General features: G+C 35.8%; 1 protein-coding gene across 2 annotated transcripts in view; it reads right to left on the bottom strand.

Moving 5' to 3' along the window:
- LOC145261223 (uncharacterized) overlaps positions 1–27,278 on the bottom strand; it is a 191,147-nt gene that overhangs the window by 23,843 nt on the left and 140,026 nt on the right. For both annotated transcript variants that reach the window (XM_080119579.1, XM_080119580.1), the window contains one exon: positions 3,846–3,972. The gene's annotated coding sequence lies outside the window, so the exon portion shown is untranslated. The remainder of the gene's footprint in view (positions 1–3,845; positions 3,973–27,278) is intronic.

Here is a 27,278-nt window from a genome sequence, read left to right as displayed (position 1 = left end):
AACATAAATCAACATCTTGTTTGTCTCCTCTCAGCATGGTCCCAATTAGTAGCCCCTTAAGTCCAAGTGGCGATCTGCCTTGCTCGGGGTGAACGTGAGTAAAAAGAAAAAAAAATGCCTGATGTATTTTGTTTCTTTTTTACCTGCTCGTTTCACTTGCGGTCTTCATCTATTCGCTGTTTAATATCTCATTGTAATCCAGCTTCCTATTCCAGAAGCTTCTTTCGAAGAACTGCAAAGTTGTGGAACCATCTTCTTGCTGATTATTTGCCCCCTACTTTTATCTTCATCTTTTCAAGACTAAGTTCGATAGGAATCTCCCGTCTTTGCGATAATCACATTTATTCTTGTTAGATTCTTGTTAGATTCTTAGCAGCTACACACCTTGTCTGGAGCGATTTTCGTAAAAAAAAAAAAAAAAATTAAAAAAAGTTCTCACTGATTCTCTCTCTTCAGGTCTTTAGAATTGTCTGATCTATGCCCTGCTTTCTTTGTTCCAGCTCGTTTGACTCGTGGGTCTAGTAGTCTTCATCAATACGCTGTTTTGAAACTTCATTGCAAAAGAGCTTCCTATTCCAGTAGCTTATTTCCAACAGGTTGTTGAACTTCCTTCCTGTGCACCGTTTTTCTCCTACCTAAAACTTTGGTCTCTTTAAGACTAAGCTCAATAGGAATCCCCTGTCTTTCTGATAATAATATTTCATTTTTGTTACCTCCTTACATTAAGTGGCTTCATACCTTGCCTAGAGCGATTTCCATAAAAACGATTGAAAAATTAATTTCTCAATGATTCTCTGCTCATCGATACATGTCGTTCACTGGAGAATAAAAGTGTGTTATTATTAGGGCTAGGACAACCGCATATTCTTTTCATTGTTTTTACTCTCGAGTGTATATCCGACAAAGAAACAACCTAGAACCACATTACTCTGCATAAAAACATATAAGATATTAATGGATATATACCTGAGTCAAAAGAAGGAAAAGAATGCGCTGTTGTCCTAGCCCTAGTAATTATTTTATTTAACAATTTTAAAACCAAGTTTAATCACTGATACTCTGATTTCTGTTGAAATGAATAGCTCTCTCCTCGAAAGTCTTTTGTTTCGATAAACTTCTATGACTGACTTTTATTCCAAACCTGAAATGGAGGACTTATATCCCGTTTTTTTTTTTTTTTTTTTTTTTTGCTAAAGTTGCTGGAAAAATGTATGCACCATTCTGCTGCTCCAGAAGGTACCTCAATTCAGATACAAATCTCTCTCTCTATATATGAGGGTCGTTTTATTATAGCATGTACTCTTAATAATTGTCTGATCTATTCCCTGCTTCCTTTGTTCCAGCTTGTTTGACTCGTTGGTCTAGTGGTCTCCGCCAATTCGTTGTTTTAATACCTCATTGTAGTATAACTTCCTATTCCAGTAGCTTCTTTCAAAGAATTGCACGCTTGTGGAACTCTCTTCCTGCTGATCGCTTTCCTCCCATCTATAGCCTTGATCTTTTCAAGAATAAGGTCAATAGGCATCTTCTGTCGTTGCAACATTCATCTTTCGTTGTTGTTACCTCATCAAGTTGTTTCATACCTTGTCTGGAGCAATTGTCATAAAAATTATGTGTCTTTATCTAAGAACATTCCTGATTGGCCTTTTCATCATGTCAGATAAAAAAAAGGTGCGATATCGTTTAATGCAAGTCAGTTCAAGTAAAATTTGCGCAACATCTTTACAAGAGCTTCTGGATGCGTCACTGCAAATGTTAAACGAATATTCAATTCAATTAATTTGGCAAAAAATAAAACAATCATGCCTCAATGCGATGCAGGGGAAAGATGGTAAAAAATTACAGAGAAAAGGACACAGTAGTCCAGTACCAAATTTACCTTAAATTGTTGCGTTGTTGGTGTGTTTATTGCTTCGCTTGGAAGTATATTCAAAGATCCAGGGATTCCGATTGAGAAAGCAGCTTTTCTTCGGTACAACTGAAATCGGCAGTGAAATATTTCATTTTTTTTTTTTTTTTTTTTACCAAGGAATCACCATTTATCAAGGTCTGGAGGCTACTCGAAGATAATGATAAGGTTTCGTCAATGGGACATTATCGTTAGTAGTGGAAATTTGGTAAATTTGATTACTTAACAGAATGGCTAATCAAGAACTTATACACGTTGGACTTAAAGACGACCATATTGTAGTCAGCTGGAAAGCAGGGAAACGGAAGAAATGTTCACAGGCGTGCAGTTCTAAGAAAGGAGCTTTGTTCATGGAATCTACGTTTAGTCACAGATAAAGAATGGGGAAATTACGTAGTGTTCGCGTAGTTCTCATTCTGGTGCAGAAATGAATAATAAGTCCTAAGGTATATCATTGTAAACCCAAAACAGATCACTGCATAATCATTTTTGAACTCTCTGGCCGGTATCGTATAGAGGTCAGATGGAAACACTTTGCGCATGCGAGATCTTTAACCGGTTTAAGAAGAACAAAAATTCGGTTTTTGTTTGTTTGTTTGAGGCGATTATAGGCCAAAATCAGGTCACCGCGTAATCATCGACACTCAAGAGAAAAAAAAAATGGTCAAGGTTTTGAGTCTGCTTTCATAGGGCAGATCAGATAAACTCCGCACCATTTGAGTGGCCAGTCCTTGAACTTTCTCCAAATGCTGAATATGATGTATTAATTATGGCCAGTACATTACATTCTTTTTATTACTATACCTCCAATCTCACCCCGAAATGAAGCCAACAAACGAAAACAGAGTAAAAAAATAAATAAAATATATAGATAAATAAATAAATGTCATCATAGCTAATAAAACTTACTCTTATACTTACTTGGCTCAATTTGTTTGTTTTTTTAAGTTGTTTTAAATACTCTTTATTTTATCTTAAATATCGTCTTTTACGAACTGTTAGCTAACAATATAGCGGCCAGTTTATTTCCCATGAAGAAGAATCTAGGCTGCCATCTTGAAAAAAAATTTGAATCACACAGAAATGCCTTAAATAAGTTTCCAAACGTTTTTGTACATGTATTTAACATTGTCGTAGACTGTTGAAAATTCAGTACGTTATTACTATACATGTTATGAGATGACTAATTAATTTTTATGATTTCGGGTTCAAATTAACAGCTACATCAGAAATTGGAATACATCCTACTAAAGCCTCATTCTCACAGCTGGTGAATTTCAAAAATGCAATCTGGACGTGAGGACACTTCAGAAGAACGATATGCAATAAAATCCTGTTTTAAACTTGAAAGAAAAAAAAAGATATGCCACAGAAACGTATTGAATGCACCAGACTGCTTATGGACCATCTTGCATGAAACAAGCATAAGTTTTTGAGTGACACAAGGGATTCAAGAAAGACAAGTAGTCTGTGATGAGAGGCGTGGGAGGAGTAAGGAATTCAGAACACCAGAGTTGATTGGCCAAATAAAGTATCTCATGAATAAAGGCCACCGTGTGTCTATAGAGACAATAAATGCACAGATTGATGTCAGTGTGGGAACTGTACACACAATTATTCGTGAGGAACTGAAGATGTGGAAGATTTACGCGAAATTTGTCCCACTGGGTCTCAGAGAAGATAAGAAAGAAAGCCGTTGTTATGACCAAGATGCTCATCAAGATAGTTCCCCACCCTCCTAGCTTAACTGCATACCTCCCATCCCACCCCTAATGTAGTCGGAAGAAAATTTAAGAAAACTTTAAATTACTGCTTTAAACCTCATTAAAATCGGATACACGTATTCACAGTTTTAAGTTTCAACTAATTCCCGGACTACACCATAGAAAAAGAAAGTTAGATAAATATGTGCCAACATAAAAATATTGATACTTACCACCAAATCATTGATAAAATGAAAAAAAAATATTGGAAAAAATCGATAACTGCCTTTTTCAAGTCCACGTGGCCAGTAGATCGATATATCAATATTTATGTATTTTCAATGCAAGTTATTTTGATATCTGGAAAAAGAAAGAAAGAAAGAAACATGAGATACAATATCAATAATCGATTATTACTTAATTATAATCGCCTGATTGCGTTTTATATTGTCTTTTTTTTTAGAGTGCAGTTATGAAACATTTCATGCAAAACAAAACGTAGAAGCATTTTATAGTTTTAACATAATAATAGATCACTACAACGAAATGAATTACAGTGCTTTATCTACCACTAGCTGGTGTAGCTGGTGTACCCGGCGCTGCGCGGGTGTTTGTAGGTGTGTGTGTGTGTCTTGTTGTGGGGGGGGGGGTACAAAAAATTGGGGAAATAGGTAGGATCGAACCCGGAACATTGAGGCTAAGGTGGAAAAGAAAGTATGAAAAAAAAACAAAACAAAAAAACAAAAAAAAAAAAAACATGACAACTTACCATTCGCCCACGGAGAGAGAGAGAGAGAGAGAGAGAGAGAGAGAGAGAGAGAGAGAGAGAGAGAGAGAGAGAGAGAGAAACTGAACAGAGTTCAAATTTAATGATTTAAAAGTTAAATTGACAGATGCGCGATTTTAATGATCACGCCACAGAAGTTCCGCAGTTAACTTTTACTGCGGTGTGGTTATTTTGGTTTTGTTTCCCAACTTTTTGTTTCGCCAAAATGTTGGGGGGGGGGAAACCAGCTCCCCATAAAGAGGAGAGTGTCCATATGAATAGCAACTGTCTGATATAAGGAGTTTCCCCCACATTGATCAAACGCCCATCGCTTTCTGGACGTTCCCAGCCTTCGTGCCGGGAACCACACCTTCGCTTCAGATCAGTGTCGCTTTTATACGAAAAAGCTGAACGAACACGTGAGAAGCCGAAATAGCAAGAATTTTATAAAAGTCGACGAAAATAAATCTAGACGCGACGCGCGTTCGCAAATCGTACATATTATGATCTAGAGTCATATATTATATAAATAGTTCTAAGACATAGTATCCCCCCATCCAGAAGGCCAGCGAAAAAAGTCTTTCTTGGACATACAAAAATTGCGCGCGCCGCATTTGCCATTTAAATATATAGATATAAATCTCACCTGTTTGTTTTTATGTATGTATGTATGTATGTATGTATGTATGTATGCCTAAAATTTTCGACAGAGGCGATGGATTTTTCCGAGATTTGTATCGTTTGAAGCTTGACCCTGTAAATAATTGGCTAAAAACATTAATTCCTTCAACCTCAACTGGGCAGTTTTCTACAAGGAGGGGTCGCTTTTTTTTCGCCGATATTTTCGAAAGTCACCCCGTCTTTTCGATTGCCTAGCCTTAATTTAAACTTTCGCCACTTCCGGGTTAGCGATGGACGCAACGGCAAAGACGTCACGCTTTTTTTTTCACGTTCTTTATCTCCTTCACTGTACAGGTTCGAGCCTACCTACTACCAATTTTTATTTATTTTATTTTATTTATTTTTTGTTCAATACACACCTCCAAACACTCGGGCAACGACGGGCACTCAGGCTAGTTTAGAATAAAACCTAATTTCCAAACTCAAGTCTTTAAAAAAAACTTTATGATGTACGTAACCATCACAGAACGAATATATCATATTCCAAAAATCACGTAAATTAGTCAAGTATTTTTTTCAACTTAGAAAATCAAACCTTATGACGAGGTGAGACACCATGTTTTGATCTACCATGTTTAATAAATAAGGGAAGGACAACTCAATTCGAACCATCGAGATCAAAATGGCTAAAATTTACTATTTAATTGGCTAAAAAATCGTAAAAAAATAATTTTCTATATAAAAAAATACTTGACCAATTTACGTGTTTTTTTGGAATATGACATCTTGGTTCTGTGACGCGTACGAACGCCATGAAAATCTGCAGTTTATTATTATTATTATTTTTTTTTTTTTAATAGGTAACACCGAAATAACATTTAACCATTGGAACTAGTCTTGGGATAGTTAACTATAATCGGAATAGAGAATCGGAAAAATCGAAACTCTTTGGGGGTATCGGAATCGGTATCGAAATCGGAAAAAAGTGTGCCTATTTTCCAATGCCAAAAACAATTCCATTAATTTTTTTATTTTTGATTTGATTTTGTTTAAAACAAAATCTTCCATCGCTGGTATTAATAATGAAATAATAAATATTTATTGATTTTAAGCTACCAGTGAAACTAAAATCTATATATCGTTATTTATTTGCTCCCCCACCGAGCAAATTAGGCACAATGCCTATTTTTAAAGTGAGGAGTGAAGGGGAAATGGGGACCAACTCCCCGGGGAGTAGGGGAGCTGGATAGTGACAATTGGTATGATAGTGACAATTGGTATGTGACAATTGGTATTTTATCTGTGGGGTCGCCCCCACATAGGGTCTTTGCTTGCAGCATCTGCCGGAACAGATACTACACTTTGATCTTGGCCCGAAGGCCATGTCACGTTCGTGACCGGACACCCACAAGTGTGTGTTTTACGCTTGAGAAAATATCTGCACATTTAACATTTATTTTTACGGTAATCGGGGAAAAATAACTTTATAGTGAAATATTTAGAGATTTGTAAAGAATCGGAATCGGTAATTGTATTGGAATCGATAATTTCGTACAGAATCGAAAATTGTATCGGAATCTGGAAAATATTGGAATCGTCCCATCGCTAATTGGAATTCTTTTACATAATGTTAAGTGAGATCTTTTATGTCCTATTTCAATTCCTGGTATTTAAAGGTAAAAAAAAAAAAAAAAAAAACACGGTACAAAATCTATTTCATCGTTTATTATCGCATGTATTGGCAAGTGTTAGGAAAAATTAATTTCCAAATATCTTTTTTCACATTTTTATATTTAGCCCTCTCTTCAGATTTTGTTTCCTCCTCTTCTTCTTCTTCTTCTTCTTCTTCTTCTTCTTCTTTTTCTTCTGTAATAGAAATCATTACTCTCGCAAACGACTTCGTGTTTGCTTAACTTGTAAAATGACAGCAGAAAATGTAGAAAAAAAAACAAGCATAATTTCGTAGGTCGCTCATTGGTGAATATATATTTGATTAATTTGCATATGTACACAATTGGTAACTGTTAAAAGAGACGAATTTTAAAGCATGGTAGTTCAGTTGAGTTTTTTTTTTTGTTGGACATCTTAGAATGAGAACGAACGGTGGATGATAATATCGAATACACGAGGATTTATTGCAAGTCGAGGAAAGAAAGGAAAAAAGACTTTCGTACGTTGTATCGAAAAGAGGATGGTTTGACCCTGCCATTTTTTGTTCCCTTTCCATTTTATGATATCATAGAGTTGATATTATTAATACCAATTAATATTAAGATTTTGTTTCTATTATTAATATCACGGAGCTTCTATTATTAGCATCATAGAGTTGGAGTAGATAGCCCTCTCTCAGTCACAAATCCTCTAACTGCTAACCACATTCACCGATTTCCAAAATTTTGTAGAGTACATAAATTTAAGCATCACCTCTTCACTATTCTACGGATGTTCAAAAATATAATGATCATTAACACTTTCCATCGCAAGCAAGTCTTAGATTTTTAGATTGAAATCTCACGTAGACTATTAATTCGTCGTAATTTTCTTCAGATCAGGTTTGAGACGTTGCGAGTCTTTTTTTTTTTTTTTTTTTTTTTTACACAGTGATCACCACTTATCAAGGCCCGGAAGCCACTCAGGGATAAGGGTTATTGAAAGTACATTACGTTAGTGAGGAGATTTGATGAAGTGTTTAATTAGGGGGGCGGTTCATTAGGAATTTGTTAACATTAGACTTGAAGACATCCAAGTTGTAGTCCGGAGGGAAGCAGGCAGACGGAACAGAGTTCCACAGGCGTGCAGTTCTAAGAAAGAAGCTTTGTTCATGAAATCCGCGTTTTGATTTAGGCACAGATATAGAGTGGGAGAAATTTTTCACAGTGGATTCAGCTAGACGGGTGTTTTTCGTGAAAGATTGGCGACGGGGGACGAGGGATTGGAGTTCAGACGAGCACCTGCCATGAAAATAACGATAAAACAAGGATAGGCTCGCAATGTCTCTTCTGTGGGAGAGGGGTTGCAGGGTAGAGAAAAGGGCATCCCCCACTAAACCACGAAGTCTATTTTGTACTCTGTCAAGGCATGATAGGCTGTTTTTGGCAGCTCCTGTCCAGATATGTTTCTACTCTATCGTTATTTTCATGGCAAGCGCTCGTCTTAATTCCAATTTATGGTCCCTCCTTGTCAAAATTTCTACAAAAAACACTCGCCTAACTACAACCACTATTAACAATTTCCCCACTCTGTGCCTAAATCTAAATTCAGCTTCCATGAACAGTTTATTTCCTAGAAATGCCCACCTTTAAAACACTGTTCCATTGGCATGCTTCTTGGTTGGCTACAATATGGTAGTCTTCAAGTCTAATGTAAACAAGTTCTTGTTGAGTGTTCTCTTAAATAATACAAATTCTAGCCAATTTTCATCATTAACGATTACTACAGTACCAAATTACATTCATTAACTCTTACCGTCGAGTAACCTTCGTGTCTTAAAAAGTTATGGTCTCCTTGTAAAGAATATATTTCTTGTATTCGTACATAAAAACTACATAAAATCTTTCTCGTCATTCATCATCGCCAATATTGGTACGTATTCGGAAAAATTGAACTTCCAATTACATTTTTACATTTTTTTTATGTTTAATCGTTTAATAAGATTCGGTTTTTATTACAAATATCACAGAGTTGGAGTAGGTAGCCCTCTGTCAGTTGCGAATCCTCTTACTAGTAACCAAAGTCATCGGGTTAAAATATTTCGTAGGTTACATAAATTTTAGCATCACCTCTTGGCCATTCTACGGATGCTCAAGTATGTAATGATCATTAATATTTTCTATCTCAACCTTTATTATTTTTTTATTTGAATCTAACACAGAGTATTAATTAGTCGTAATTTTCTTTATTATAAGTTTTATGCGAATTGCATTCAGCATAGATACTATACTTCATAAGATATATTTATACAACCATTAACTTGTTTGTTACACTTACGAGCATCCATACTATTTTGCTTTATAGTAGAATACTCAAAATCCGTTTTGGTTCATGCAACACCCGGGCGACCCAGCCCAAACCGATTTTATACTAGTCCGCGATTCAATCCACTTAATGGCATATCACACCCTTTTCACGTTATTTAATGCCGAATCAAGTAATTTTTGAAAAAAAGTATCATGTTTAAAGTTCTTTATATCTTCAAATATTTATGCATTGTATTTAGTTTCGTTGATTTGTTTTACGACATATAAACTCTTTTTGGGTTATTTAATGCTGAAACCAGTAACTTTGAAAAAAAATTTATACATTAAGTTTTTTTTTTTTTTTTAAATATTTTTCAAATATACATTGTGTTTTGGTTTAGTTGTTTTGTAGAGGAAAATTCGATCTTGCAGAACATGATTGAGTTTTGCAAAGACAAAGGAAAAAACAATAACATCTATGTCTGGTGCATTTTAGGTCAAGAAGCCAGTATCTTCTGACAGCCCTTTCTTGTAACACCAGAGGAAGAAGTTGTAAATCCCCAAAACAACAACAAAGAACAAAAACAATAAAAAAAACCCAAAAAAAAAAAACCCCAAAAACAAAAAAAAAAAAAAAAACGCCGAAATGTTGCATCACTGTGCCTGTTTTAGAAATATTTTAATGGAATATGCTCTGATTAACTCATTGCACTTGTATCCCCTCCACGTACCCGATGACAAACCTGCTTAGCAACAAAATCACACCCTTTCACTATTGAAGTCCCTAAATGCAAGAAAGCCTTCTACTCTAATAGTTTCTTCCTTCGAACAACCAGACTTTGGAATTTCCTTCCTGCTACCATGACTCTACTGATATGCAGAAGTTTAAATGTAATGTAAACAAGCATCTTGTTCATCTTCCATAAGCATAGTCCCAATTAGTAACTCCTTACGTCGAAGTGGCGATGTGACTTGTTTGGAGTGAACGTGAATAAAAAAAAAAATAAATAAAAAAATAATCACTAAGGTTTTATTAAACCATTTATAATTTTTTGGTACTTGAATTTAAATAAATAGTAATAAAAAAAAAAACGCCGGGAACTTAGTTGTCAATCCAATAATTAATATATCTATAAAAGTGAGAATGTGTGTGCGAGAGGACATTCCTCAACCTATATACTCAACAAATTGTTGATCTACAGACTTGAAATTTGGTATATAGGGTATTCAGTTGTGTGAAAACTTGTAAATCGGTTTTCACTTGGAAAAAGAGTTATTAAGAGGTAAAAAATTGAAAAATTAGTACGCAGTGTGGGGGGGGGTCATCGAAGTTTTATCTGTTTGTCAACTGTTTCACGGATGCGCATGAGTGAAAGGTAGGTTTAAAAACATTTTCTCAAAAACGTGTTAAGCTGGCCTAATGGTTATCGTACTTGACTCGTCGTCTTTAGGTATTGGTTTCGATCTCGGCCGGATTATATATATTTTTTTACTTACAAGAAATGAGCTGTTTAGAAAAAATATAATACTCGCATACACATGTCTCAGTTTTTTTCGGGTTTTTTCCCTGCTAGTTTTATGAAGTTAAACTTGGACTTTCCTTTTTATGATGGCCAAGTGCGAACGCAGACAACACGACATTATTGTAGAAACTAATCCAAAAACAATGGCACAATTGAATTCCTCGTATCATTTCACACAAAGTAAAAAAAAAATGACTTTGATCTTTGTATAGGGCGTTGTTTTCAATTTTATCCGCGTCCTCGAACGGATTATAAATCGAAACCAAGTTGTTCAAACGCCTTTTCTATTCTATCATTAATCTCATGATATGTGTTCGACTGAGCTCCAAACATTGACAGCAAAAACCCGTCTAGCTACAACCACTGTTAAAAACTATTTTTTTCTCTGTGTATATAAAACTAAATAGAACTTCCATGAACAATGTTTCTTTCCAACTAATTCTCGCCTGTGGTACGCAATACCACGAGTATGTCGCAATATGATCGTTTCAAATCCAATGTAAACAAATTCTTATCGAACCGGTCGTCTTTATAATCAAATTCAGACCATTTCATCCATTGTTTCCAAACCGCTCGTCGTCAGCCGAAGATATTAACCTTTATCCTCGAGTGGCCTTTTACCTTTATAAGCGGTGAAGCATTAGTACAAAAAAATCTTATTTGTTGCATAAAATGACCACATCAACGAACCAATAATCAGACAATGGCTATATAAAAATAGCCGAATGAGAAGTCTATCCACACATCGTTTTCCTGTTGTTTGTTATTTTCTAGCTGGTAGACCGACTTGTTAAAACACCCGGAACTTCTCATAGAAAATTCTTACATTGCTACCCGAGGAACACGCCACCCTGCCTATGCTCCTATCATCCCATCCTCACTCCACGCCACCGGAATTCAAATTCCAGTCCCGTCTGCCTTGAAGGTTACATCACATACCAAGGTTAATTACTATTGTATCTGAAAGCGGTATTTTTATTGTATACCAGCAGGCCGCCCGACATTGCCCGGTCGTAAAATATACATAAATGTTATATTTTAATTCATATAAAAACTGAGACATGTGCATGCGAGTATTATGCTTTTTTTTTTCTAAAGAGTTCACTTCTTGTAAGTAAAAAAAAAAAAAAGAAAAAAAAATACTCGGGCTGAGATCGAAACCAAAACCTTAAGACAGTGAGTCAAGTACGATAACAATTGGACCGGCTGATATAATCATTAAAAATTACTTTCAAACCTGCATATTTATAACGTAATGAATCTGTCAAATGAACGATTCGCGTATGCGCATTCGTGAAACAGTTAGCAAACAGATAAAAATCTGACCCTAATCCACACGTACCAATTTTTCAATTTTTGACCCCTTTTTAATAGCCCATTTTCCGGATGCAAAACGATTAAAAAGTTTCTCATATGTCTGAATATGCTATATATCAAATTTCAAGTCTGTTGATCAAAAATCCGTTGAGTATATAGGTCGAGAAGTGTCCATCCTCTCTTTCTCTCTCTCTCTCTCTCACACACACACACACACACACACACACACACACACACACTTTTATAGATATATAGATTTAGTATTTTTTTCATGACGTATACGTTTGGAACATCAATGATATGACCTCGAAATGATGTCCTAGCGCTGTAAAGTAGCTTTTGCGCATGCGTGTTACTTTTATAATAGCACTTCAGTTCTAGTATAACGCAACACTCAAATCTCCACACTAACGTAATGTACTTGCAATAACCCTTATCCCTGAGTGGCTTCCGGGCCTTGATAAGTGGTGACCACTGTGTGAAAAAAAAAAAAAAAAAGTCCCGGGCCTGATTAATACAACTTTTTTGGCAAAATTTTACTTTATTCATCAATAGAGATTATCATCCTAGACGGACACTGATTCTAACCCTTCTTACAATTCGGTGCCTTTTATTTTTATTTATTTATTTTTTTACAAGGCCTTATCAAGGCCCGAAGTCCACTCGAGGATAAGGGTTAATAAATGTAAGGTAGTAGTGTAGTAATCGTTAATGGTGCAAGTTGGGTAGAATTTGATTATGTAAGGGGGCAGTTCAACGAAAACTTGTTTACATTGGACTTGAAGGCTACGATATTGTAGTCAGGCGGGCAGTTCTCGGAAATAAGCAGTGTTCATGAGATTTGTAGTTGTAGCTAGTTGAGTGTTCTATTTTTGTGAAAGCCGGCAAGGGAAGCATACATTGGAGCTCAGTCGAGCACTTGCTATGAAAATGATGATAGAAGCATTGAACTTGTATGCTACGATATTGTAGTCAGTCAGAAAAGCAGGCCAGCGGAATAGTGTTCCACAGGCGGGCAGTTCTAGGAAATAAGCTTTGTTCATGGAATTTGCTTGTCGAATCTTCTTTTTTTGTGAAAGCCGGCAAAGGGGGGTGGGCATAGATTGGAGCTCAGACGAGCACTTGCCATGAAAATAACGATAGAGCAGAGACAGGCTCGCGACGTCTGTGTGAAAGAGGTTGCAGGGAAGTGAAAAGTGCATCACCTACTAGGTTTCGAAGCCGATTTTGAACTCTATCAAGGCAAGATAAAGCGCGCCGAGCATCCCCTGCCCAGATGTGGCAACTGTATTCCATTTTACTCGAGAAGGTTTTGTATTTGCCCTAAAAAATACGCCTTAGTTTCTGATATCATTTCTTGAGCATACTTTCGAGAGCTGTAAATAGTCAGTGGTCGTTAGAGGTCAGATTTGGAGAATAGGGTGGGTGTCAGAAGAAAGTAGTGCAGTTTCTATAGTTTTGTTATCGTTGTAATCAACTTGTGATGCGGAGCATTGTCTTTGTGAATAATCACTCTTTATTTGGTGCTGTTTCTTTGCGATTTTTTCCTTCAAATGCAGCAATGATGTAATATGATATCAGTTATTGATAATTTTTTCTTTCCTCAAGGTAATCGCTAAACAAAATATCTTGCACATCTTAAAAGTTTGCAGCTTTGAGTGTTTACAAACCGACGAAGTCAAGCTTGTGTACTATATCGTTGTTTTTAAATACATATTTTGTTTATAATATCTTTTTTTTTTTCACTTTGAAAAAAAACCCAAACATTTGTTTATGGGGAAGGGGGCGCTAGCAGTCTATTCTATAAGCCAAGAGGGCACCATCCTGAAAAAGTTTGGGAAACGTTACTCTATCCCATATGTAGAAATGACAGTGCATTATCACACACACACACACACACACACACACACACACACACACACACACACACACACACAGTGCATATGTTTCTGTTTACTTTGCCTCCCCACGAGGGCAGAGTTAGACACCAAGGTCGTTTTTTTTAATGTGAAGAAAGGAACAAAAATAAAAATTGTCTCAGTCGTGAAGGATTTCTCGTCCATTAACCGAGAACAAAAAGGTGAAATGTAGTATCAGAACAGATACTACACTTTGAGTTATATATTTTTTATTTACTCTGAAAGTTTACAACCAAAACAGAAATTAAAAAAGAAATTAGGCACAAGGTCACTCAAAAATTGGTGAGGGGTGTCTATGGCCATCCTCGTCCCTATACCTTTGATAGTCTATGCTTGATCCTAGCTAAAGTTCTCATTCACCACAATACCTTAAGTACACCGGGGATCGTCCTACCTAAGATTCCCAAATCATATTGTGTGTGTGTTTTCTTTTTTTTTTTCTTTTTTTTAAATAATAAAATATATTTGTAAACATAAGATTTTATAAAAAGTCGTTTGTTTTATTTTACTTCATTGGCTTGAGACGCAGGGACGCAGTCCAAAAATATAATCAAAATGTTAGTAAGACCCTCCCAACCCTCTCTATGTGGTAGAGCACCCACTGTTTTCTGGTTTGGTGTTGGCCGAAAACAAGCAAGTCGCTCTCTATATGGGGTTGAAATTCTAGGTAGTATCAAAGAAACTGGGGTTGGGTGGGGCACGTAGAGTTTCTCTAAGATTGCTTATTGGGTAGCCGGGGACGAAAAAAAAAAAAAAAAAAGAAGGATCGAGGTGTGGGTATCTTGGAGGTTTCCTATCGGGGATAGAGATGGCCATTTACTCGGCTAGCTAAGAACCTAGTCTAAACACATATTTTAGGAGTCTGGAGTCCTCAGGATCTGGGGCCGTATGCGTCATGCTTAGGCAAGGAACACGAACTCCAACTTGGCACCTCTATACATGTACATTTATCAATCTTCGGCCAAAGGCTTCAGAGTATAATCTTTTCCTTCAGCTGTTGCTTGAAAAAGGGACCCAGATCCTGATCAGCAAAAGATTCAATCCCGCGCTTCTCTTGCACTCTTTAACTCCATATCACTATTTTGGCCACGGCCAGGATCGTAAGAAACACCATTCGTCTCTCCCTGTCCCACGGCGGCTCTGCGCTGTGGATGACGTAGAACACGTCCAGCGGGCGAGATTGCTCAGGATCGATTACACTTTGATCTTGGCCCGAAGACCAAGTTTAAGAATGTTGATGAGTGTTTATTTCAATAGCTTATAATGCGGAAACCACGTGCTTTAAGTCATGTGTTTGTATAGGAACTTTTTCATTAGTTTAACATTTTTTTAGAAGTGGGGAAGATAATACCTGTTTTGTTGACATTATACCATCTCTCAGGTATTATCTTCTTTTTGGAGTCTAGTGGAGTTGGGTTCGGGTAATGTTGAGTATATTCTGTTGTCATGTAACCTTTCTCCCAGGCATTACGTTCACCTTTGAGTCGGTAGTGTATCTGTTATGTTCTCCTGTGACCATCCTCCCTATAGTTGTGAATCAGGCAGCGCGATACAACTGTTCAACTTTTAACTATACTATTGTAATATAATATCATATAATTATATAACATTACTAGCTGGACTCTCGGCGTTGCCGGTCGTACAATACGCTTAAACATGATATTTTAATTTATGCAGATTGCGTATGTATTATTATAGCATCAATCCTCTATTGAATATTATATATTACTTGGAATAATTTGTCCAGTGGACTAATTCGAAAAAAAAAAAAATAATAAATAAATAAAATAATAATAATAATAAATAAAAATAATAATCATGATAATGTCGTTCATCAATTCTGCCAGTATTTCTTTACAATATCACGCCAGCTGATATTTGGGCTTGAAGATGAATGCCCTGGAAAAGTCACTTCTGCTTAATGTTTAGTTTTAAGATATGCAAAAGAAGAAATGATTTGCGGCGATTTTAAATGGTAACGCTTCTTTTATCGAAAATTGAATCACCAATAAGAAAAAAAATTAAAATAAAATGGTGAGATACTCCCGGCTTAGAACAGGGGATTATTCGATCATTCTGTAGAAGAATGCTCTACCATTGAGCTATATATCCAGATCGCAATAAATCGTTTTTTTAAAGAAGAAATAATTTGCTGAGATTTTATTATCTCCCTTGGCCAGTGTAACGTAAAATACTCCCCCCCCCCGTAAAAAAATTTTCTTTTTCATCTTTAAAAAGGAAAGACTATTTTTAGGATCGAATTTTTTTCGATTCTCGATACTTCTCGGATGGATTTCTGTACAAAACATATCTAAGAACGCTGGCAGACATATGAATTATTTTTGTGTGAAATTTGTAAAAGGATAAGCTCAGCCGTTTCGGAACCTATGAGGAAGGAATGAACTATCTCTCTCTCTCTCTCTCACACACACACACACACACACAAAATGACTTTATATAATAGTAGAGATATGTGACGACAACAACAATGATAATACACATTACTAATGTAAATTTTGAAATACTCTTACTTCTATTAAACTGTACACTTTTATAATATCTGTTAATATTCAATTCTGTTTATATACTATTTCCGAATAAGGCACCATCTTTCAGTGCTCAATTCAGGGAATAGAGTAGTGTAGTATATACTCTGTTGTCATGTGACCATTTTCTTCTAGAGGTAGTGTAGTAGCTGTTCTGTGGCCATCGATCTAGATGAATAAATCTGTTTTCTTTTATAAGACCGTCATCATAGGCATCATCTCCTCCATTTGGTGTACCTATTTACTATGCCTCCCCACGGGAAAGAATTAGACACCAGGGTCGTTTTTTAACGCGGAGAAAAGGTACAAAAATATAAAAAAATTGTCTCAGTCGTGAAGGACTGATCCTCCACCGAAAGAGAACAAGAAATAGAAGTGCAGCATCTGAAGAACAGATGCTACACTTTGATCTTGACCAAAAGGCCAAATATACTACACTCCATTTGGTGTAATGCAGTATCTAAATTGTTATAATTTAGTTCATTAACATATAGCACCCATAGTCAGACTTTCGCTGTATCACAGTTTTTCTGTGCGGCTAGACTAGCAACTACCTCAAAGCAGGATCGCTTATACGACAATCGGAGCTTCTAACCGTGACGCTGTTTGGCTGCTAAGATGGGTTTGTGAAATTACAATGATCAAAAATTGTTCAAATGCCTAAGCTCTATACATTGTTTTATTATGTTAGAGGCAGTTTGTTATTTCACTGCCCAATATGTTCGACCCAAGATAGGACCATTTATAATTCTAGCATTATATATATATATATATATATATATATATATATATATATATATATATATTATAAAGAAGTGAACCATCGCGTAAATTCAATCGACTAAAATAAGATGGAAAACGGGGTGAGGAAAATGAAAAAAAAAAAAAATGGGGTAAGTTACATATAACAAATGTATAATTCAATAAAATAAATAAGTCGATTAAAAACAAGATCGTTAAAATACACCCGAAGCGCTTTTCGTTCAGACTAACTTTTCAAGCGTATAAGTCTGAAAATTATTATTTTTTTTAGAATATTTGGTAGTGGTATGGAGTAAGAGGGGAGAGGAGGTTTAAAAAAACAAACAAAAAAAAAAAAAAACTGTGACTACCCAAATAATTCTAATTGAAGCCGGAGGTTTCTCTGCTTGCACAAAGTAGGGGGGGGGGACTGGCAATGATGGCAAGTGCTTCGAGGAAAGACAGGTGGAACTTTGTACGTCCTCGGTACAAAACAGAAAAACACTTCAAGTCAGAATCGCCCAAAATGTTCCCCGTTTCATCCGAGACCATCAACCTACCACCAGAAAATCTCAACTGATAGAATCGTCCATTGGCCAACACTTGGTCGATAAAAAGGAGTGCGGTCTTGCTTTCTCTCCGGAGTGTTTTTCTGTTTTGTACCGAGGACGTACAAAGTTCCACCTGTCTGTCCTCGAAGCACTTGCCATCATTGCCAGCCCCCCCCTACTTTGTGCAAGCAGAGAAACCTCCGGCTTCAATTAGAATTATTTGGGTAGTCACAGTTTTTTGTTTTTTAACCTCCTCTCCGCTCTTACTCCATACCACTACCAAATATTCTAAAAAAAAAAAAAAATAAATAAAAAAAATAAATAAAAAAAATGATTTTCAGACTTATACCCTTGAAAAGTTAGTCTGAACGGAAAGCGCTTCGGGTGTATTTTAACGATCTTGTTTTTAATCGACTTATTTATTTTATTGAATTGTACATTTGTTACATGTAACTTGCCCCATGTTTTTCCCCTTTTCCTCACCCCGTTTTCCATCTTATTTTAGTCGATTGAATTTACGCGATGGTTCACTTCTTTATAATTATTCTAAAATTTTGCCAATCGTATGAAGTTATTTATATATATATATATTATAATATAAAGCTGAACTGGCTCGCTTTTACGTGACTTCAAACCGGTCCAAAATCCAGTGGACAAAGCTTATGTCTTATCTGTTGTCATCTTGTTTTTATGGTAATCCCTCTAGACAAGATATGAAGCCACTTCATGTAAGGAGCTAATAAGAACGAAATAAAACTATTGCGGAGAGAGGAAATACGTAATGACTTCAGTCTATAAAAAAAACCAAAGTTGGAGATAGAAGAAAACAGTGAGAAAGTGGAGAGTTCCACAATGGTGCAGATCTTGGAATTAAGCTACTAGAATAAGTTGTATTAAAATGAAGTATGCAAACGATAAACATATTTAGATCTCCAAAGCAACTAGTTTAATTAGCATGAATAAAGGAAACAGGGAATAGATCAGACAATTCTGAGGAACATATGCGATTCTGGCATTTGTCAAAAAGACGGAAATGACCAACATCACGTCTGTGAAAGAGGTTGCAGTGAAGAAAAGGTGTAGCTGCTCTATCGCTATTTTCATGGCGGATATTCAACATAGCTTCCATCAATTATCTATGTAATTTCAAAATATATCTGGCCATTTATATTCCATATAAGTGTATGTATTGTATATATCTTATATATATATATATATATATATATATATATATATATATACTGCACTGTAGAAACACAGACGTTCAGCTTTATATTATAATATACATATATATATATATATATATTATAATAATAAACAGGGAATAGATCAGACAATTCTGAGGAACATATGCGATTCTGGCATTTGTCGAAAAGACGGAAATGACCAACATCACGTCTGTGTGTGTGAGAGAGAGAGGTTGCAGTGAAGAAAAGATGTAGCAGCTCTATCTCTGCTCTATCGCTATTTTTATGGCGGATATTCAACATAGCTTCTATCAATAGCGACCCTTGTTGAACATTCACAGCATATACCCATTTAGCTACAACAACAGCCAACATTTCCATTTTTATCTGTCTGCGTACAAAACTGACCGTAAATTCCATAAACAAAGTTTTATTTCATAGAACTGCCATCAGTGAAACACAATACCGCGGGACTGCTTCCCTGCTGACTATCCCATTGCCGTGTTCAGCTATAAGATGTACGAGTTCCTGTTGAGCCATCCTATAAAATAAACACTACCTAAGTTCCACCATCCTTATCGAACACCTGCCACTTATTAAATTTATCCTCCAGTGCCCTTTTGGCCTTGATCATCGGTGACTTTCCTAATAATAAAATATGTTAGCATATTAGCAAAAGCAGATTTATACTCTTATCTATGTAATTTCAAAATATATCTGGCCATTTATATTCCATATAAGTGTATGTATTGTATATATCTTATAAGGTGTTTCTACAGTGCAGTATATATATATATATATATATATATATATATATATATATATATATATATATATTATAATATAAAGCTGAAAGTCTGTGTGTGTGTGTGTGTGTGTCTTGTCACGAATAGGCTCCTATATGGTTGACGATTATAGAAAACTGATCACATATAATGATAGAAGATGTATCGAGGATCAGGAATGGGTAAGTTTGATCTAGCATAATGATAATTCATTAAAATTGTGGGGTCTGCGTTCGCGCCTGGCCCCCAAAAAATGAAAAAAAAAAAACGTTTACAAGGGTTTTTGATATAGATGTACATAAGAATACTTTTGATACCCCCAAATTCGAAGCTATCTCTTTACAACCATTCCTTTTCATAACATATCATACTTTCATAAACCAGAGTCCATTTTCTGTAGGCAGTTTTTGAACCCAGTCAACGACTGGTACATTTGCTAGTATATATATATATATATATATATATATATATATATATATATATATATATATATATATTACATATCCAACATTTTTTCACTTTTTTATTTTGCAATTTATAACTACAATAAATTGGGTTTCACTTAATGCCTTAACTAGCAAATTTTAGTATTGCTACAAATATAATTTGCTGATTTCTTTATGTCTTCTGATGAGAAGAATAACAAGAATAGCATTCTTTGAAACTCCGCGGAATTAGGACTTAGTAAATTGTTTGTTTGAGTATTCAGTCGAACAATAAATTTTGATGGTAAAGTTCAACTTTAATTTTCCTTCTCATATATATATATATATATATATATATATATATATATATATATATATATATATATATTAGAAACTTTGTGACCGGAGGAGGAAGCATAATTTTGATTGTTGCTACCTTGCGTATAATCACTCCTGCACCTTACACCTTCAGAATTTAAAATTCCAATCCTGTCTACGTCGAATACTACATTGCACACAAAAATTAATTACTTTCGTATCTGAAAACAGTAATTTTTATTGTTTTTTAATGTTTCCAATTGTTACATATACACGACTAGCCTTTTCAGTCCGTTAAAAATGAGCAAAAGTTATAGCCCGTTGACTTAGAATGAGTGCTTTCTTACAAATTGATGATCGACAAGGGTTAAATTTGTATTTATTTATTTTTTAGATTAAATGCTAATCTCTGTTAAATCTGCATCGAACGGATACCATAATACTTAGTTCGCTGCACCTTATAACAACGCTGCTACTACTACTACTTTAGCCTTTTTTCCTTTCTTGTTGAGCCGTCTTCTTAGATAATTAAACCCTGTCCAACTTCCACCATTACTGATCAGTGGGTGTTGTCTCACCGTCTAACTCTTATCCTATAGTGGTTTGCGGGCCTGGATAAGCGAGACCATTATTAAGTAATAAATAAATAAAAAATAATAAAATAAAATGAATAAAATAATAAGTTAAGACAATTCATGTTGGTACGTACGTTATCACCTTTGTCTCTAACGTAAAATAAAAATTTCACTTTACCCATTTTAAATTGAATTGTTCCTAAATCAAATCTCGGCGAGGAAAGATGAAGAAGTTTTTTTTCAGTTCTTTCAGCGAAGTGTCGACATCCGCATAGATACAAGTTTCCAGACATTTTTTTCGTAGGGGAACTTCTATTGATAATACACACATGAAACTCTAGTCTCCTTTGAAGTAATCTCCTCCGGTTGCAATGCACTTGTTGCACCGTTCCAAAAATTTCTGGAAGGGTTTGCAGAGAAGTGTCAAGTTCGTCCTATATACAGCGCCTATTATTCTCAAATGTTTACTCATCTGATACTGACCAAACTAAACATTGCTTAACTTCGGTAATTAAACGAGACCGTATGTGTTAACATGATTATTCGGATAACGGTGCTAATTGTTTATTTTTAAGTACTTCAAGAAAACAGCGAAATTCACGCTAGACGGGTTGTATCGGTTTCTCACGAATGGAGGGGGTTATGAGAATATCAAATTCACTAGCAATCCCCAGTTGGTTGTATATCCCCGTCAGAGAATATGATGATGTTAGGTTATTACAGTCCTTGTGGGGATGTGACGAGGTCCTCCTACATACAGCGTCTAGTATTCCCAAATGGTCACCTATCTGGTTCTGACCAGGCTCAACGTTGCTTAACTTCGGTGATATAACGAAAACCGATGTGTCAACGTAATTATGCCGTACATTCAATCATTCAAGTGGTGTCCGGCCTGGTAAGGAATTGATGCTATGGCTCTCCATCTATCTCTCACTCTTGGTGCATTCATGAATTCATTGTTGCTCATTATTTTTGACGTTGCACAGGTGTTCAAACTGTCCACGTATGTTTCTCGTTGCCACTCCCTGCTTCTTCTACCCATGATATTTCTCGTCAAACTAATCTGTTTTCTTCTGCTTTTTCTGTAGACATGGCCCATGAATTTCATCTGTCTTTTTCGTATTGTTCTTAATAGAGACCTTTCTTTATCTGCCAGTTCTTGGTTTGTTTTCTTTTCTGTCAAAATACATGACCTACATTTTTAAAAATCTTATCATTCTATTTTATTTTATTTTTTTCAAATCATCGTTGTTAGTCTTTCGTGTTTTTCTTTCCATGTCATTTATTCGTGGTGTCCATTGCTTGATAACGCTGACCTCGTCGCATTCAGCTACAGTAACAACAACACAATGAAAGGAGAAAGGCGCGAACTGTTGTCGTTTTCGTTTCGCTTTGTTTATACAGGAAACCGGCCAGAATAGAAACGATTTTCACTGTTGTAATGAAAACGACAATCTTTTCTTGTTTGTTTGTCTTGGCAAAAAGAAAAGAAAGAAAAAAGTCAGTTAATGTATGCATGACGTCAGTCTTACAGCGCTTGCACTAAAATTTGATTTTTTTCTGAAGTGTCCCTATTTATTTGGCCACAAGGACAAAGCTAGACACAAAGACTGTTGTTTTTTGGGGGTGGGGTGGGCGGAGAGCGAAGAATCCAGCCCAAAGAAGTACCCGGACTGGAACAAAAATAAAAATTACCCCAGTCTACTATCATCAGAACAGATACAACACACTCGTGACTTTTGGAAAATCTACAACAGTAAATAATGGACAATCAACAATTCCCCCACTAACCAACAATCACGAGGTTGTCTGCTCAGCAACCGACAAGGCTAATATGCTTACCAGTCGGTTTGCCTCAAACTCCACACTGGACCCTTCCAACCAACTGACTTTCCTTTGCAGACAGACGCCGCGCTAGACGATCTAAAAATCACCCCTGCTCAGGTGCATACTACCATAAAAAACCTTGATACTTCAAAAGCATGTGGACCCGATCTTATCCCAGCTGTGCTATTAAAAAAGTGCTCAGCCGAAGTAGCTCTAGTTCTCTCCAAACTCTACAAAAAAATGCCTTAATGAATCTTGCTTTCCGGACTGTTGGAAAACTTCTTCTGTGGTACCAGTATTCAAGAATTCTGGCGAAAGAACTGACCCATCAAATTATCGCCCCATTAGCCTCCTCCCACTTTTCGCCAAAATATTAGAGACCATAATTAACCAGGCTCTAGTCCGTCAGCTTACAGATGCTAAACTTCTGACTGACAAACAATATGGATTTAGACAAGCCCGTTCCACAGCAGACATCCTCACTGTAATCTCTGAACGTATATACCATTCACTGGACAAAGCGGGGGAGGGCAGAGCGGCAGCTCTAGATATATCTAAGGCTTTTGACAGGGTATGGCATGAGGGTCTACTCAGGAAAATTAAATCATACGGTGTCACTGGTAGAATACTTAACATAATTAAATCCTAAGAGAAAAATCCAGGTTGTCCTCGACGGTCATACATCTAAACAATATGATATAAATGCGGGAGTGCCTCAGGGGTCTATCCTTGGACCTCTATTGTTCCTAATTAATGACCTCCCCGACAAAATTGCCTCTGAGATGGGTATATATACTGATGACAGCACACTCTATAACAGGCATGACAGGAAAACAAATGAACACATATGATATTTTAATTATTGCGGATTTCGTATGTATTATTATAGAGTTAATGTTCTATCGATTTTTATATATTATTAAGTTGCGATTTCAAAAATAAAAAAAATTCATCCACCTGACTTGGAATCATCAGCTTGAATCGAAACCGAATCTCAAACTATATACATATATATATATATATATATATATATATATATATATATATATATATATATATATATATTTGTTCTTTCAGCTATAATCGAAACCGAAACCAAAACTTATGAAGAATTCTTGATAAAATTACTTATAAACAAATAGATTACAAGAGGTGCCATCAGCTAAAATCGAAATCGAAACCAAGACTTGTGAAGGATTCTTGATAAAATTATTTTTTTAAAATAGATTATTGGAATGCCATTATCTATAATCGAAACAGAAACCAAAACTTATGAGAAATTTTTGGTAAAATTATTTATAAAAAAAAACATAGATGACTTAAGTGCCATCAGCTATAATCGAAACCAGAATCAAAATTATGAAGAATTCTTGGTAAAAATATTTATTACAAGCAATGGAAGTATATAACAATTTAACGACCCGGTTGTAAGCGTGACACAGGAAATAACACACACACTATCCTATTAATACATAGATCATACAAACAATCGTTTCTTATCTCAAAAATTCAGAACTGTAAAATAAGATAGCAGATATGCTTAAAAAAATTACTAAGCAGACCAAGCTTAGAAATTAATAGCATTCCTCTCTGTAGGAAAAACAAATATTATACAATTTACTTTTTACGAGCCTGTCTTTGTTTTATCGTTATTTTCATGGCAAGTACTCTCCTGGGCTCCAATCTATGCCCCCCCTCGCCAAACTTACATGAGAAACACTCGTCTAGCTGAAAACACTATGAATAATTTCCCCCACTCTTTATCTGTGCTTAAACCTAAACATAGATTCCATGAACAAAGTTTCTTTCTTAGAACTGCACACCTGTGGAACTCCCTTCCATTTGCCTGCTTTCTGGCTGACTATAATATGGTCGTCTTCAAGTCCAATGTAAACAAGTTCTTGTTGAGCCGTTCCCCTTAAGTAATCCAATTTTACAAAATTTCCACTAACGATTACTATGACATAGTCCCATTGACCACTGTGCACTTAATAACCCTTTTTCATGGAGTGGCCTCTGGGCCTTGATAAGTGGCGACTCCTTTCTAAAAAAATCAACAACAGAAAAACTATTATCCTCATTTTCTAATTGATGTTTCATGACGTTTCGGCCAATTATTCCTCTGGCCTTCGTCAGGTGGTTAACCGTGACGGGATAGGAATGTCGAATTCTCCAACTACATCCAAAACAATTACTGCCTTCCATAGTTGTTGTTGTTTCACCACGGTTTGGGCAACTGAAATCGCTATATTCAGACAATGCTCACCTGGAATCATAGATATTCCATGTCTCTATCCACTGCGTCACGGGCCCCTGACGAAGGCCAGAGGAATAGTTGGCCGAAACGTCGTGAAAACAAGAACTAGAAGATGAGGATAATAGTCCACAAATGATTAAATAAAATAAATTATACAAATTACTCATCTCAAAAAGAATTCCAAATTAATTCAATAATATAACATTTGGTACGGATCCGACATTCGTTGCGAATATCTAAGGAACTAGTAAATTTCCCCTTTCTTTTTCAAGACGACAACCAACATGTCTGAAGACGGTCGAAATACAAACTGACCGAAACATTGCACAAATAACACTCAAGATGAGAATAGTCGATCAAAACAAATAAGATAAACAATCAGGCCTCGTTTCAAAGTTCCGAACTGTAATATAAAATAAGAGATTTAAAGCGCGTGCTAAATATATTTAAGCGTAGTTTACGACCGAGCAACTCCTCGCTAATGTGAGAAATAACTTAGAAATAATATCCCCTACTTTTTTTATTTGGTATTTTCTATTATTACTTTTAACTAGAACATAAATACGAACCGTTCGATGTATAACGTTAACCCTTTCCCAATATCAAACATGGCGACGTATACACCTGAAGAAGGTCGGAGGTTACTTCGACCGAAACGTTGTGCAAATAACATTTAAGATGAGCACATTAGTCCGATTAACTCAAACAATGCAAACAATAATTCCTTAATTAAAAATATTCAGAAGTGTGTAACTTACAAAACAAATGCGGAGATTAACACACATATACTACAAGCGCACGCCAAACAGATATAGAAACTGCTACAGATATAAAACACAAAGAAACATTACATGGAATCATGAAAACTGAAACTGTATAATTGTAAAGTAAAAAACTACCCCTACCTTACGCCTCTCCATTTTTTTTATGTGTCACCATAAACTGGTGCCACACCAAATAAGGAGACTCAAGGAGGATGGAATGACTGGGGAGAGAAAGCACTAACCGGACATCGACTGGATGGGGGCGAAGGGACTCTGGGGAAGCTTATTGCCACCCAAATTTCAGTGACGATCAAAGGTCGCTACCAACGAGGAATCAAGGTAAACAGCTATTGCGATAATGCAGGCAAATTTGCAAAGGATATTGAGATAGGTGGGTAGTACTAAAAATCTACGGATACTTGCTGTCACTCCAGGGAACACCACGGGTTGTTCTCAAAGAGAAATCTTTGAAGTTAACTTGTGTGAAAACTCTTAGTGAGTGAATAATAATAATAATAATAATAAAAAAAAAAAACAAAAAAAAACAGAAAAGGGTAACCTATAACCCATATCCTACTTTTTTTATCTAAGCTTTTCTCTCACCCGGTGAAATATCATCCAGGAGTGCGAGCACTCAATGTTGGGAAGTTTGGTTTAGCACATAATTGCATCTAAAGGTCATTTAGCCGTGTAATTATTTCATTTGTCAAGTCGATTTCCTTGTTCTTGTTAGTTAACATACCCGCAATGGTGTCGATACCCGCCAAGAGTTGTGTAACATTGTGGATAGCTTAGGCAGAAAGCGTCTATAATTTATCTGGCATATGAAGCGGCGTAGCTGTCGGACTGACACTGGTATGGAGACATGTTTAAATAGTTTTTACCTTATCAGGTAGCAGTGAGATTCCATTGCAATTGATCGTGTCCTTTAAATATTTTATCTATGTGACACACAAAAAAACACACACACAAAAAAAAAACACACAAAAAAAAAACACACACACACACACAAAACACACACAAAAAACAAACAAAAAAACATGCAATTCTCCATATTAAGTTTTAGGTCAAACTGGGATAGTCTTTGAAAACTTGATCCAGATGATTTTAATGCCGGCCATTGTTGTTGTATCGTCGATGTATGCATGTACGAATGGAAGGTTTTTAGTTCTCTCCGACTGCAAAATCTTAGGCACCAGTGGGATTAAGACGTCAGCGTCCCCCTCACCCGAGAATATGGCGGCCAAAAACATGGTTCCATTAAAAAGCGTAAAAAAGACCAAATTTGGGCTTAAAAAGGCCAATTTGTCAAACCTTAACAAAACCAAATTTTAAAAGCAATATGGCGACCTCGAATATCCTACATTTAGTCTAATAAAAATGATGAAAAAAATAATAAAAATGAAATTTTTTCTGTTTTTATTTCAGTCTTGGGGTCTAATAATCTGTTTTATATAAAAATAAATAATTTTTACAATTTTTTGTCTGTTAAAAAATTTAAGCCGCTAAACTACACATTCAGCAAGTATCGGCATTCCCCGGTAAGGACACCGCAAGCGATTAGCAATACACTTTCCCAAAGAGAGAA

This window comes from Euprymna scolopes, chromosome 37 (genome assembly GCF_053919585.1).
Source record: "Euprymna scolopes isolate OS-2025 chromosome 37, ASM5391958v1, whole genome shotgun sequence".
NCBI classification, from domain to species: Eukaryota; Metazoa; Mollusca; class Cephalopoda; order Sepiida; family Sepiolidae; genus Euprymna; species Euprymna scolopes.
Note: the sequence above shows the minus strand (reverse complement) of the source record. Positions and strands in the feature narration are given on the sequence as shown.